This window comes from Myotis brandtii, unplaced genomic scaffold (assembly GCF_000412655.1).
Source record: "Myotis brandtii unplaced genomic scaffold, ASM41265v1 scaffold876, whole genome shotgun sequence".
In the NCBI taxonomy this organism is placed as follows: domain Eukaryota; kingdom Metazoa; phylum Chordata; class Mammalia; order Chiroptera; family Vespertilionidae; genus Myotis; species Myotis brandtii.
The window spans coordinates 229,411-243,654 of record NW_005371579.1 but is presented as its reverse complement, the minus strand read 5'-3'; positions in this window follow the sequence as shown (position 1 = coordinate 243,654).

Sequence of the window (14,244 nt, the reverse complement as noted above, 5' to 3'; positions counted from 1 at the left end):
AGACCTGCACTCCCTGGGCATTCTCCCAGGCTCACTGCTCTGCTCTGCACACAGCCCCAGGGCAGCACCACCCTGAGCCCCCTCGCTCCCCACCTCCTCTCCTGAGGGCGGCTTGCAGGTCCATCTTTGGGCCAACCTGGTCTTCACAGCCAAGAAGGACCAGCCATGGGGCCAAGGGCAGACCAGATGGGGGGAGAGTGGAGGAAAGGCCACAGGTACGGGGCCTGGGCAGGGGCTGGCCTCCCGGTCCCACCCGCTGTGTTTCAGAGCAGATCCAAGGTAGTGAGCTGGCAGGGTTCACACCTGCCCTCCCCAGAGCAGGGCCACGCTGAGCAGCAGCCCCCAGGCCGACTTCTCCCCGTGCCTCTGACTCGGGACTCTGTGGCTCTCCCTGCCCTCAGCCTGCACCCTCTCCCCCACCACCGGGCTGACTCCCTGCTAGGGCTGCCCTTCCAGGTGTGGCCGACAGAGAGGAGCCCCAGCAACCAGGGCCCCAAGCCCCAGTGGGTCAGAGTCACCTTGGCAGGGCCACCGTGGTATGGCAGACAGGGAGACAGGCCCAAGGCAGGGAGGGGCTGCCTACCACCCAGGGCAGGGGCCTGGGAGGCTCCAGTTCTGGCGGGCCAGGCCCGGGAAGAGGCAGCCCCACCTCAAGAGCTCAGGGAGGGCAGTGGGGGGTCCCCCGTTGTGAGGGACCCAGCGTCTGGCCCACACAGCCACTGACTCGCTGCTTGATCTGAAGCGAGCCCCTTCCTCTCTCTGGGCCTCAGTTTCCCCATCCATTGCCGAGGGGAGTGAATTAAGTAATCCTTAGGCCTCTTCCCACACGGCCATTCTGCCCACTCAACCTCAGAATTCCACAATCCTCCCTCCAGAGAAGAAAGAAATGAGAGGCAAGAAACCCTCATAGCAGATAGGGGACATGAGGCCTGGGTCCGCCCACTCCCGCACCCACAGGCGTGGGGACACCTGCCACACAGGTCATCGTCGGACAGTGGGTGGGGGTGGCAGTCACCAGGCCTTGGGAGCCTCCTCACAGGGAGGGGGGACTGGGTGCCGCTGGGGAGCTTGGCAGGCTCAGGAAGGAAGTGAAACCCCAGTTGGGAACATCCTGCACCCGCTCCACCCCAGCCCCCAGAAACGGGAAGCAGGTGCCCCACCCCCCAGAAGGAGGGAAGGGGGCAGTCCGTGCTCCCCCCCACCCCCGCCCCCCGCAGATGCACTTGGGGGTGGCACGCTGCGCTGCTGCTCCTGAGATGGAATGAAAGGGAATCTCCATTTTATGGAGAGAAGTGAGGCTCAGAAAGGTTGGCTACCAGTCCAAGGTCACACAGCTGGGAAGTGGACACGCCCCGCTGAGTCCTCTTTTTTGGGAAGAAAGGGTGCATACGGAGGTTGGGATGAGATGCATTTTTTAAATATATTTTTATTGCCCTGGCCGGGTAGCTCACTTGTTTAGAGCACCGTCCTGATACACCAAGGTTGTGGGTTCCATCCCTGGTCAGGGCACATACAATAATCAACCAATGAATGAATAAATAAGTGGAACAACAAATCCATGTCTCTCTCTCTCTCTCTCTTTTTCTCTCCCCCTCTGTTTCTCTAAAATCAATACAAATTTAAAATATGTCTATATATTTATTATTATTGATTTTAGAGAGGAAGAGAGAAATAGAAACATTAATGATGAAAGAATCATTGATTGGTTGCCTCTTGCACGCCCCCCCACTGGGGATCAAGCCCACAACCCGGGCATGTGCCCTGACTGGGAATCAAACCGTGACCACCTGGTTCATAGGTTGACGCTCAACCACTGAGCCACACCTGCTGGGCAAGGATGAGATTCATTTTACTCTGGGGCGGGGGCTATGTTTGAGGCTGCCTGGGACCAGAAAAGTCACACTGTGTGTGTGTATATGTGTGTGTGTGTGTGTGTACACATGTGCACAGGCAAATGGGTGTGTGGCCCCAGGTCTGTGGGCTAGAAGGCACTGTTTAGTCTGCAGAAGCTTCCTGGCCACCCATAGGCAGGAGGCTGGCAGGGACGGGCAGGGTCCCTTCTCGGGGTGGTTGGAGGCCGGAGGTTGAGAACAGCCCGTGCCTTCTGGCCCCTCCTCCATCGCTCCTTGTCCCTTTCCTCCCATCCATTCACCACTGGTCCATCCCCATCCTGGGGGCGGGGGCTATGTTTGAGGCTGCCTGGGACCAGAAAAGTCACACACTGTGTGTGTATGTGTGTGTGTGTGTGTGTGTGTGTGTACACGTGTGCACAGGCAAATGGGTGTGTGGCCCCAGGTCTGTGGGCTAGAAGGCACCGTTTAGTCTGCAGAAGCTTCCTGGCCACCCGTAGGCAGGAGGCTGGCAGGGACGGACAGGGTCCCTTCTCGGGTGGTTGGAGGCCGGAGGTTGAGAACAGCCCGTGCCTTCTGGCCCCTCCTCCATCGCTCCTTGTCCCTTTCCTCCCATCCATTCACCACTGGTCCATCCCCATCCTGCCGCGGAGGACACATGCCAATCAGCATCCTTGCTCCATCACCGCTGTCCAGAGCCCACACAGACACCTGCCACTCAGAGGACACCAAGGTTCGTCACACAGACAGGACTACGGGGCACCAGCTGACAGGGGACAAGGTCTTTTCTGCCTTCCTGCCCCCACCACCCCCACAGCCAGGCCAGAGGGAGGGCAGCGAAAGAGCAGCCACCCCCACCCCCTCCGAGTCCCTCCAGCAAAACCCTGAAGTGGGAGGGGAGGGGAGGTGGTGGGAGTCAAATCAGCTGTGAGACTGAACTTTGAGGCTGGACTGGGCCAGTGAGGAGAATTGTTAGCAACATTGCCTGAGGGGCCCCAAAGGGGAGAGATGGTAGGCTGGGCGTGGCTCAGGGCAGTGGTGGGAGGAAATGAAGGATGTTACGATGTCGCGGTGGGGTTTGCAAAGAGAACTTACCTCTGCAGGGAAGAGGAAGGTGGCCCGAGGTTCCAGTGGCCCCTGGAAGAGGTGGGGACAGCTCAGAGACACAGAGACAGCCAGCCGGGTGGCTCAGGGGCTGAGCAGCGACCTGAGAACCAGGAGGTCACCGTTCGATTACCAGTCAGGGCACGTGCCCGGGTTGGGGGCTCAATCCCCAGTGGGGGGCATGCAGGAAGCAGCCGATCATTGATTCTCTCTCATCATTGATGTTTCAGTCTTTCTCTCTCTCTCGCTTCCTCTCTGAAATCAATAAAAATACATTTTAAAAAAACAACACAGAGACAACAGAGAGAGGAGTCAGGGGCAGGTGAGCCGCCACCCCCTGCAGGTGGCCAGATACAGGGCGGGGAGGGAACAGTGGCCCCTGAGAGGGTTTGGAAGGACAGACCTAAGACACCACGTGGAAGTGTCTTCTGTGGCCGAGTGTCACCCTGAGACCTTCCGTAAAGGCTCCGCTCACAAGCAGGGTAGGTTTTCGGAAATGAGCCGGAAGGGGTGAGGTTTCGAGGCTGAGTCAGCACAGGCCCAGCAGGACCCTCAGGAAGAGGCGGGAGCAGCAGGGGAGGCGGCGAAGCCACCCGGGGGCTCTGAACTCCGAGGACTCTACTCTCACTGGACACGAGGGAGGGGACTGACCATCAGCTCGGCCCTCCCCCGGGCAGTGTCTTCCTCACACGAGGCCAGAATGAATTTCAAAAGGCTAATCTGACCATGTCTCACAGGTCCGCACGCCCAAACCCCAACACAGCCCTAAAACCCTTCGCTTGCTCTCAGGTTAAAGATGAACTTGCTGGCCCGGCCTCCAAGGCTGTGCAGGGGGAGGGCAGGGCCCTGCCAGACTCTCCAGGAGCGGGACACTCAGACACACAGGCTGTCCTTCACACCTGACCCCAGGGCCTTTGTACCAGCTGCTCCCTCTAGAACTGCCCGCCCCCAGGCACTTACCTCTCAGGACCCTGATCTCCTGACCAGGTCACTCATCCCTCTGGGCGCACCTCCGCGGCTGCACTGGCAAGGAGGAGAGGAATGGCCACAGAGGCTCAGAGCCCACGCCTTACACCCGTCCTCATCATGCCCTGGCACCGGGCCCGCCTTCGCTGCATCGTGAACAGATTGAACGACCCCACCATTTACCAGGGAGACAGGAGAACGGCCCCCGGAGGGGCTCTAGGTGCCACAGAGGAGCAGCAACCTCCTCAGACAGCATTCCCTTGGTCCACAGTGAGCAGGGCACCTGGACTTGTGCAGCCCAGTGTCCCTGCGTCCTGTGCCCTGCGGAGAATCCCGTGACACCAGGCTCCAGGTGACATCTCTCCTCCCGCAGGGCTCAAGTTCAAGCTACATGCATGTCCCAGTCTTCTGCCTGCTCACTTCAGGGAGTGGGGAAGGAGCCGGGTGGCAAGGCCAGGGCACTTATATTTATCAGTGATCACAAGGACAAAAACACAATAATCATTACTTTCTACTGAGAAATCAGAATGAGCCAGGTGCAATGCAAAATATTTGGCATGGGTAATTTCATTTCAGACAAGCCTCGGAGGTAGGTACTATTATTATCCCCATTTTACAGACAAGAAAACTGAGGCCCAGAGACATGTAGAGGCTTGGCCAGGTCACAGGACTTATTCCTACTGGATTCAAAGCCAGGTCCTAGGGATGTGCTTAACCACCAGGATTTAGAAGGAAAAACAGCCCAGCCGGTGTGGCTCAGTGTTCGATTATCGACCTATGAACCAGCAGGTCACGGTTCAGTTCCCTGTGAGGGCACATGCCCAGGTTGCAAGCTCGATCCCCAGTATGGGGGCATGCAGGAGGCGGCTGATCAGGTAGCTGATTGATTATTCTCTCTCATCATTGACTAGAGGACTTGTGTACGAATTTGTGCACCAGTGATTCATGCACCAGTGGGGTCCCTCGGCCTGGCCTGCAGGATCAGGCCAAAACAGGCTCTCCAACATCCCCCAAGTGGTCCCGGATTGCGAGAGGGCGCAGGCCAGGCCAAGGGACCCCAATGATGCACGATCAGGGCCAGGGAGGGACGGAGGTTGGCGGCCAGCCAGGGAGAGACTGAGGGAGGGCTCCAGGGTGTGTCCGGCCTGTCTTGCTCAGTCCTGATCTGCTGGACCCCAGCAGCAAGCTAACCTACCGGTCAGAGTGTCTGCCCCCTGGTGGTCAGTGCACATCATAGCGAGCAGTTGAGCAACCTTAGCATATCATTAGCATATTATGCTTTGATTGGTTGAACGGACGACCAGACACTTAGCATATTAGGCTTGTATTATATAGGATGTTTCAAACCCTCCCTCCCTCTTCCTTCCTCTCTGAAATGAATAAATATGTATGTGTATATATATACACACACACATTTGTTTAATATAAGGAAGAATAGTGTCATGTGTATTAATAGATCCCGTTTCCCCTTGCTCAGTGGCCACTTCCCATCTGACACAAAGACACTTTTCCTGTCCTACATATCCAGTCACAGGCCTGATCAAAGCAAATTAAAAATCTGGTTCTGAAATGCATCTGAACTCTGCCACCCACCAGCTGGGTGACACAAATCTAGAACATGGGACATTTTCAACGTAACCAACCTGTCTCTTCAAAACAATTCTTCTAGTCTATGTCACGAGGACACTGACAAGACAACCTTGACTGGAGGGGGGGGGGGGGGGGGGGGGGGGGGGGACCCTAAAGAACCGTTTTGGGGAACCACGGGAGAAAGTTGCATGTGGGCCGATATTAAGGGACATTGCAGAATCAGCAATCACTCCCTTTGGCATCATAATGCCAATGTGGGCTGTGTCCTCGCTCTGATGGGTGAAGTGTCCTGATGCCTGTGACGTACTCTCCAGTGGTTCCGGAAGAAAAATCAGCAACGAGAGAAGGAGCGAGAGAAACAGAAGCAGCACGTCCCCAGCAGTGCAGTGCGTGGTCTGAGGACAGGGTGGCGTGTGTTCATGGCGCTATTCATTTCGGCTTTCTGGGAGGCCTGGCATTTTTTCTCAGTGAAAAGGGAGAAGGAGAGAGCGGACAGGAAAGGGTGGTTGACGAGCCTGCTGATTCGGAGCCCCTTCCGGTTTTAGAGTCTAGCCAAGCGCCACAGACTGGGTGGCTGAAACAGTAGACATTTCTTCCCTCACAGGCCTACAGGTTGAAAGTCCACGCGTCCGCGGGTTGGACTCGCCCGGGGCCTCTCGCCGAGGTTGCAGGCAGCTCTGTGTGCCCTCCAGGCCTTTCCCTGTGCCCGTGCTCTGTGGGTCACGCCTCCGCCTGGAAGGACACAGTGGCTTAGGGTTGGGGCCCACCCTCCGGGCCCCATTTTAACTTCCTTGCCTCATCTTCACCCCATCTCCAAATACAGTCACATGCTGCCCGGCCTGTGTGGCTCCGTGGTTGACCGTCGACCTATGAACCAGGAGGTCACGGTTCGATCCCCCGTGTGGGGCGTGCAGGAGGCAGCCAATGAATGATTCTCTCTCATCAATGATGTTTCTATCTCTCTCTCCCACTTCCTTCCTCTCTGAAATCAATAAAAATATATTTTAAAAACACAGTCACATTCTGAGGTATTGGGGGTTAGGGCCTTGACAGATGAACTTGGGGGACCACATTTCTGCCCATAACAGACCTAAGGCTACCTTGAGCTTCACCCCAAACTCTGCAGGGGCACAAAGAGGCCTTTTCAGTCCACCTGTTCCTTCTCGCGGAGCCGAGGCTGGGCTCCTGGTAGGAGGGAGAGATCCGAGGGAGAGTTGTCCCTCCCCCTTCAACCCCACCCACCTTCTCCCCCAGCACAGGCCTGCTCCCCCCAGCATCACTCCACCCAGCACCCGTGACACACACACCAGCTGCCTAGCCAGCTGCTCAGGTCAAAGTCATGCCACACAACCTGTGACAAGGCTCCTCCCTCCCTGGATGCGGCATGGGGGAGCCCTCAGGCCTCCACTCCCAGCCAATCAGAGCACTGATGTGGTCCTTCCTCCTGCTGTCACTCAGACTTGCCCCACCCCCAGCCCCGATGATAAAAGTTACATTTTCTATAGAAATGTAGGGCGTAAAGTTATAAAAATTAATAATATACTTTTACCTATAATCAAGTAAAACACTCCAGAAACCTTAAACATATATCTACAGTTGACCCAGGAATTCTGCTCTTGGAGTTCTAGTTAAACCCATTATCAAAAAGAGCATAAAACACTTTTTTAAAATATATAATGAGCCAGAAATATATATATAATGTATGTATGTATGTATGTGTGTGTATGTGTGTGTATGTGTGTACCGGACAGAGAGAATGAGTGATAAAGCAAATATATTTTCATTTGCTCAGCTGGTGTGGCTCAGTGGTTGAGCATCGACCTATGAACCAGGAGGTCACGGTTCGATTCCTGGTCAGGGCACATGCCCGGGTTTCAGGCTCAATCCCCAGTGGGGGACGTGAAAGAGGCAGTGATTCTCATTGTTGATGTTTCTATCTCTCTCCCCCTCTCCCTCCTCTCTGAAATAAATAAAAATATATTATAAAATAAAATGGCAGTTGAGGACTGCGGTAGTATAAAGATGAATATAGATAAAGCCAGGCTGGCTTCATTATTCTATATTTATTATTATTGCATTCTTCCCCCCCCCCCTTCTGATTTTGAGAGAAATTTAATTAAAACATTTCTGGGCACAAAGCCTCCTTTGCGTCCCCGAGAAACCAGCTTACTTACCTGTGATACTGGACACTAAACAGGTCCAGGGCTGCCTGGCACTACTTGAGCCAAACTAAGCAGAGACGGGGTTGAATCATATATGAGCGTTTGTTACCATAACGCCAGCTGCATGGGGGAGCAGCAGGTCACCCTGGACATTCTGCTCTCGCCCACCGGGCCAGCTGGCTGCTTATAGGCTAGGGAGAAAGCTGCGTGCGGCTGCGGGCTGGCGAGTAGCCGGGGAAAGAGGAGGGAGGGCCCACAGTCTGCCTTTCAGGTGCTCGAAGCCCGATAACAAGGCGGCTAATCTTCCATGATGTTGGAACGCTCAGCCCCGCCCGGTCCTGGGGCTGCAGAACCGATGTTTCTATCTCTCTCCCCCTCTCCCTCCTCTCTGAAATAAATAAAAATATATTATAAAATAAAATGGCAGTTGAGGACTGCGGTAGTATAAAGATGAATATAGATAAAGCCAGGCTGGCTTCATTATTCTATATTTATTATTATTGCATTCTTTTTTTCCCCCTTCTGATTTTGAGAGAAATTTAATTAAAACATTTCTGGGCACAAAGCCTCCTTTGCGTCCCCGAGAAACCAGCTTACTTACCTGTGATACTGGACACTAAACAGGTCCAGGGCTGCCTGGCACTACTTGAGCCAAACTAAGCAGAGACAGACGGGGTTGAATCATATATGAGCGTTTGTTGCCATAACGCCAGCTGCATGGGGGAGCAGCAGGTCGCCCTGGAAATTCTGCTCTCGCCCACCGAGCCAGCTGGCTGCTTATAGGCGAGGGAGAAAGCTGCGTGCGGCTGCGAGCTGGCGAGTAGCCGGGAAAAGAGGAGGGAGGGCCCACAGCCTGGCTTTCAGGTGCTCGAAGCCCGATAACAAGGCGGCTAATCTTCCATGATGTTGGAACGCTCAGCCCCGCCCGGTCCTGGGGCTGCAGAACCGTCAACATTCCTGAGGCCGGCTCCCGGAACGGAACGGGGTCAGGGTCCAGGCACAGCAACCCAGTCAAAGCATGTCCTGTCCTCGTCTGCTTTTAAAATGCATTTCTTTTTATAGCCCTGTTTTCCTTCTTGCGACACATCCTCCAGGTTCCCAGGGTCTGTAAGAAAACCTCTTATCCACAGTCAGCAAGGTGAATAATCATTAAACCACTGTGGTCCTATTCTTATTACGTGCCCGTGCCCCCTGTGACCTGCTGAAGACCCCGGCCTCCCGGGCCCTCCCCCTCCCCTTCTTCCTCCCGTTGCCTCACCTTTCCATCCAGACCTCGGCAGAGAGGGGAAGGCAGGTAAGTATATTCAAAAATAAAACAGGCAATTCTCTGACATGAGTTATGCCCCTCCTCTAGTGTGTGAAAGCCACTGAGATTGTTTTTTTGTTTGTTTGCTTTAAATATGCCTTCTTATCTTTCTCTCTCAATAGGAAAAACAAGTAGGAAGCAACCCTTTAACAGCAGGGGCTGGGCCCTCAGGATACTAAGGTGTTGAATGAATATGTCCACTGAATGATTTTTTGTGCAGCCTTCGAAATAGTGCTTACATGAAAGGGTCTTGCACTAATTTGAAAACAGTCATATTAAGCAAAAGGGAGGAAAAGGTATAAAACAGACATTATAATGGCAGCCAGCCCTAGCCAGTTGCTCAGTGGTTAGACTGTCAGCCTGTGAACTGAAGGGTCCCGGGTTTGATTCCCATCAAGGGCACATGCCTGGGTTTCAGGCTTGATCCCCAGTAGGGGGCGTGCAGGAGGCAAGCGACCAAGGATTCTCTCTCATTGACGTTTCTATCTCTTCCTCTCTGAAATCAAAAAAGGATTATTTAACAATTTTGTTTGTTTAAAAGTCAAGGAAGCCAATAGACCCATGGGGTGTCATTAAGTGAAAGGAGCTTACCTCAGTTTTAAGATGGGGACACGGGCCCCAGAGAGACGCCAAGTGTGCCTTGAGTTGGGCAGAAGGACATCGTCCCGTCACTCAATCCTGCCAACACCCTCCCCAGGCCGGCCGCTCCAGCAGTTACCACCCTGCTGGGGAGACTAAGTGGCAGTCACTTGCTCGGGGCATTTGTTAAGGTCCCGGGTGAGTGTCTGCCACTGCAGGGCTCTAAGCCGCCCAACAGCCCTGGGCGGTGAGAGGTGAAGAGGCAGGACTTGGGGTAAAGAGGCGCACAGGGTTCCTATCCAGGGACCGCTCGGGGCGCCCGATCCTGCTGAGTAATCCTTTCCCCAGCCGGCGTGAGGCTGCGCCTTTCTTGCTGAGTCAAGGACACCAGCGGCTTTTTGCTGAGTCACGGTCCCGAGGTCTGTTTACGCTGAGTCACGCTCCCAGCTGCCTCGGTTTAATCCCTTGGGCCAAAGTCCTGGCGTCCGGTGGAGCAGAGGCAGCGACTCCCTGGGGCCCGGCACGTACTGACTGGCTGACCTCAGAGTCCTGGCAAAGCAAGCCTCCCTCCCCCCTCCTCCCACAGGTCCTCAGCCTGTCGTCCTCCCTGTCCCCGATTTAGGAAACGAATGTTTCTCAGTAGCCTCCCACAGGCCAGGGGGCTTCATCTAATCGTAGAGCAGGGTGGGGTGGACACTGCGATCCCAATTAGAGGGACAACGGCCAAACAGCCGGCCTGAACTTTCCCAAAACAAGATCCTCAACCGCTGGCTGCCCAGAGCGAAGAAGCAGGACAAGGAAATGCAAGGCACCATCTGGGTTGGTAGGCGAATCGGAGGTATAGGTTTAGTAATGAATGTGTATGGAAGTCAAATTTCCTGGTGTCTATGATTGTACTGCGGTTACAAAAGACTATCCTGCTGATGAATTTGGGGGTAAAGGGACATGATGTCAGCAACTTACTATCAAATGAGCCAGAAATATGTATAATATATATAATGTACTGGTATGTATGTGATGGAGAGAGAGAATGACTGATAAAACAATATGACAAAATACTGGTGAATCTAGGTGACAAGATACAGGAATCCTCTGTACTTTTTATTCTTTTTTAAAAAATATATTTTTATTGACTTCTGAGAGGAAGGGATAGGGAGAGAGAGATAGAAACATCAATGATGAGAGAGAATCACCGATCGGCTGCCTCCTGCACGCCCCCCACCGGGGATCGAGCCCACAACCCCGGGCATGTGCCCTTGACCGGAATAGAACCTGGGACCCCTCAGTCCGTAGGCCAACGCTCTATCCACTGAGCCAAACCAGCTAGGGCTGTACTTTTTATTCTTGCAGCTTCCCTGGACATTTGAAATCATTTCAAAGTAGTTACTTTTAGAGAGAAAAGGAAAAGTAAAGATCAAGTATCTGAGATTCAAAACTCCCAAATGAGAGTAAGGTTTGTCAGATATTAGTGACCCCACCCTACTCAGAACCATCCAGAAATTTCTAGATAGGAAAAGGCTCTGGCAGAATCCTGAAAGAGGAACTGGATGCGGCTCTCTGACCAAACCTGAGTTCCTCTGTGCCAGCCCCTCCCACCCCAGCCCCGTCCTGGGCTTCTTACAGATATTAAACCGACTTAATTCTCACCACATCCCCTTGAGCTGATTTTGTCAGACGAGAAAATAAAAGCTGGGAGGGGTTAAAGTGCACGCACATAAGTCATGGATGCCACCTTTGACTGCAGTTCTCTTGCTAAGAGCTCATTGCTTTAAACAGTCTGCACTACCCGGGAGTGCCTTGGTCAGGTTGGACCAGGTCCTGGGGCCACAGTCAGGCTCCATATTGGCCAGGCCATCACTGGGCTGTGCTCATGGAGGCTGGGCAATGTTGGAGAAAGATGTTGCTTCTTCTACACCTTCTACACCACCCCCCAACGGCCTCAAGCTCAGAGTCTCTGGACGGCTGTCTGTTGTTGAACTTGAGTGTGTTTTAGAGACAGATGTACCTGACCTTGAGTCCCAGGTGAGCAGTGTGACCATAGGCAGGGAATTTAACTCTGCTAAGCCTCATTCATGAAAAATGTAGGGATTGGCTGCCTTGTGCCAGGCTCTGGGATAGGGAGGTAAACTCCACACGGTCCTGGCGGCCCTCATGGAGCTCACCTTCCCTGGGTGGGGCCCCTGGGGCACAGGGAGCTCAGGGGAGGCCCCATCATGTGAAGGGAAAACATCAGGAAAATCTAGGCTGAGTCTGTCCCACAGCTTGATTGACATATAGTTGCTCTGGCCCGGTAGCTCGGTTGGTTGGAGCATCGTCCAGATACACTGAGGTTGCGGGTTCGATCCCTGGTCAGGGAGCATGCAGGAGTCAACCAATGAATGCATGGAGGAGTGGAACAGCAGATGGATGTTTCTCTTTCTCTAGGGTCAATTAATGGAAAAATAAATTTTTAAAAATTATCTTTTTAATAAATGTAATTGACATACGAAACTTTACATATTTCAAGTGTATAACTTGATTAGCTTTAATAAGTACAACCTGTGAAACCATCGCCACAATCAGGATAAGGAACTTATTCACCACTCCCCAAAGTTTCCTCACAGTCCTTTGTAAACCCCTGTCCGTGCCCCCTTCCAGGTCTGATTAGATTTTCTAGAATTTTATATAATTCCATATACATTTTATATACAATTTTATATTTATGTAAATAGTAAGCTTCTTTTTTGGGGGGTCTGGCTTGTTAAAAATATATTTTTATTGATTTCAGAGAGGAAAGGAAAGGGAGAGAGAGATAGAAGCAATAGTGATGAGAGAGAATCAGAGATTGGCTGCCTCCTGCATGCCCTCCTCTGGGGACCGAGCCCACAACCCACGTGTTCCCTGACAGGGAATCGAACCATGACTTCCTGGTCCACACTCAACCACTGAGCCACACCGGCTGTGCTGTTTATTCCTTTTGATTGCTGAGTATCCAGTGTATGTTATACCACAATATGCTAACCGGTTCCCCTGCTGACAGACATGTGGGTTGTTTCCAGTTTGGGACTATTACAAATCAAGCCAGTGTGACCATTCATGTACAAGTCTTTGTGTGGACACATGTTTTCATCCTCATCCTATATAATAAAACCCTAATATGCAAATCGACCGAACAGCAGAACAACCAGCGGAACAACCAGTCGCCACCAGGGGGCAGAAGTTCAACGCAGGAGCTGCCCCCAGCCTGCAGGCCCCAGGCCAGCCAAGGCGGGTGCCAGCAGGGGCCCCCTGACCATCCTGCTAGTTGCCTCACAGATCAGCCCTGATCGCTGGCCAGGCCTAGGGACCCTATCCGTGCACGAATTTCATGCACCAGGCCTCTAGTCTATATATATAAAAGGCTAAGTGAGTGACTGTCCATCCGTCTGACCATCCAACCGGCCGGCCAGCCAGCCAGTACATATGATGCACACTGGCAATTTAAAAATAAATGTTGACTCGCGCATGCGCGATACATATAAAATTCTTGCTGGTGCCAATTGCATGCGTGTGTTTCGATCTGAATTTGGTTGACACTTCTGTTACAGAGAAAGGGCGAATAGTGATATTAAAATATTTCTTCTAATTAATTTCCTTTCAATGTGCACAAATCCGTGCACTGGGCCACTAGTAGGTAAATAAACACCTATGAGTGGAATGGCTGGGTTGTATGGCAGGCGTATGTTTGCCTCGTAAGAAATTACCAAACAGAAAAGAAAAAGAAAGAGAGAAAAAAAAGAAGAAGAAATTACCAGTTTTCCTAAGTGGTTGTACTGTAAGGGAGAAAAAACAAACAAAACTTTTTCCTCTACTCTCCTAGTTCTCCAGCTGGGGCCCTAGAAATCAAACTGACAAGACAAATTAACAAGAGAAACAAACAGTTTATGAATACTGGTAGCAGGCACTCGAGAAATTCAGAGATGAGTAGCTAAAAAGCATGGTTAAAACTGGGCTTATATAGCATCTTAACAAAGAACAATACATTTGTAGGGAAGTGACAAGACCAAGAAAAGACAGCAGACTGTGGCAGGGGAAACCTGTGGGGAAAGGACTGGGAAGTAAGGGTTAACTTGGGAAGGTTTGTTATGTGGATTCCTCTGGGTGCCACCTCTGGGCTGATAAGATTCTGGAGTTATCTCAGGTGATTAAGAACCTAAGCCTGCTTCTAGGCAAAGAGGGCAAAGGCAGAGAGCCATTTTGGCATTTGCTGTTTCTCAATTGTCTGCAGCAAATTTATTGGGGTGGCATATTTTGACTCCCTACAGCATCATTTTATGTTTTCACCAGCAGTGAGATTCCAGTTGCTCCATCTCAACAATAGGAGAGACAGTCTTTTAAAAATTATTATTGATTTTAGAGAGAAAGAAACATCAATTGTTGTTCCACCCATTCATTGATTAATTCGCAGTGAGATTCCAGTTGCTCCATCTCAACAATAGGAGTAGATAGTCTTTTAAAAATTATTATTGATTTTAGAGAGAGAGAAAGAGAGAAACATCAATTGTTGTTCCACCCATTCATTGGTTAATTCTTTTTCTTTCTTTCTTTATTGATTAAGATATTACATATGTGTCCCATTCCCCCACCCCCACCCCCCGCTCATGCCCTCACCCCCCTGGTGTCTGTGTCCATTGGTTAGGCTTATATGCATGCATACAAGTCCTTAGGT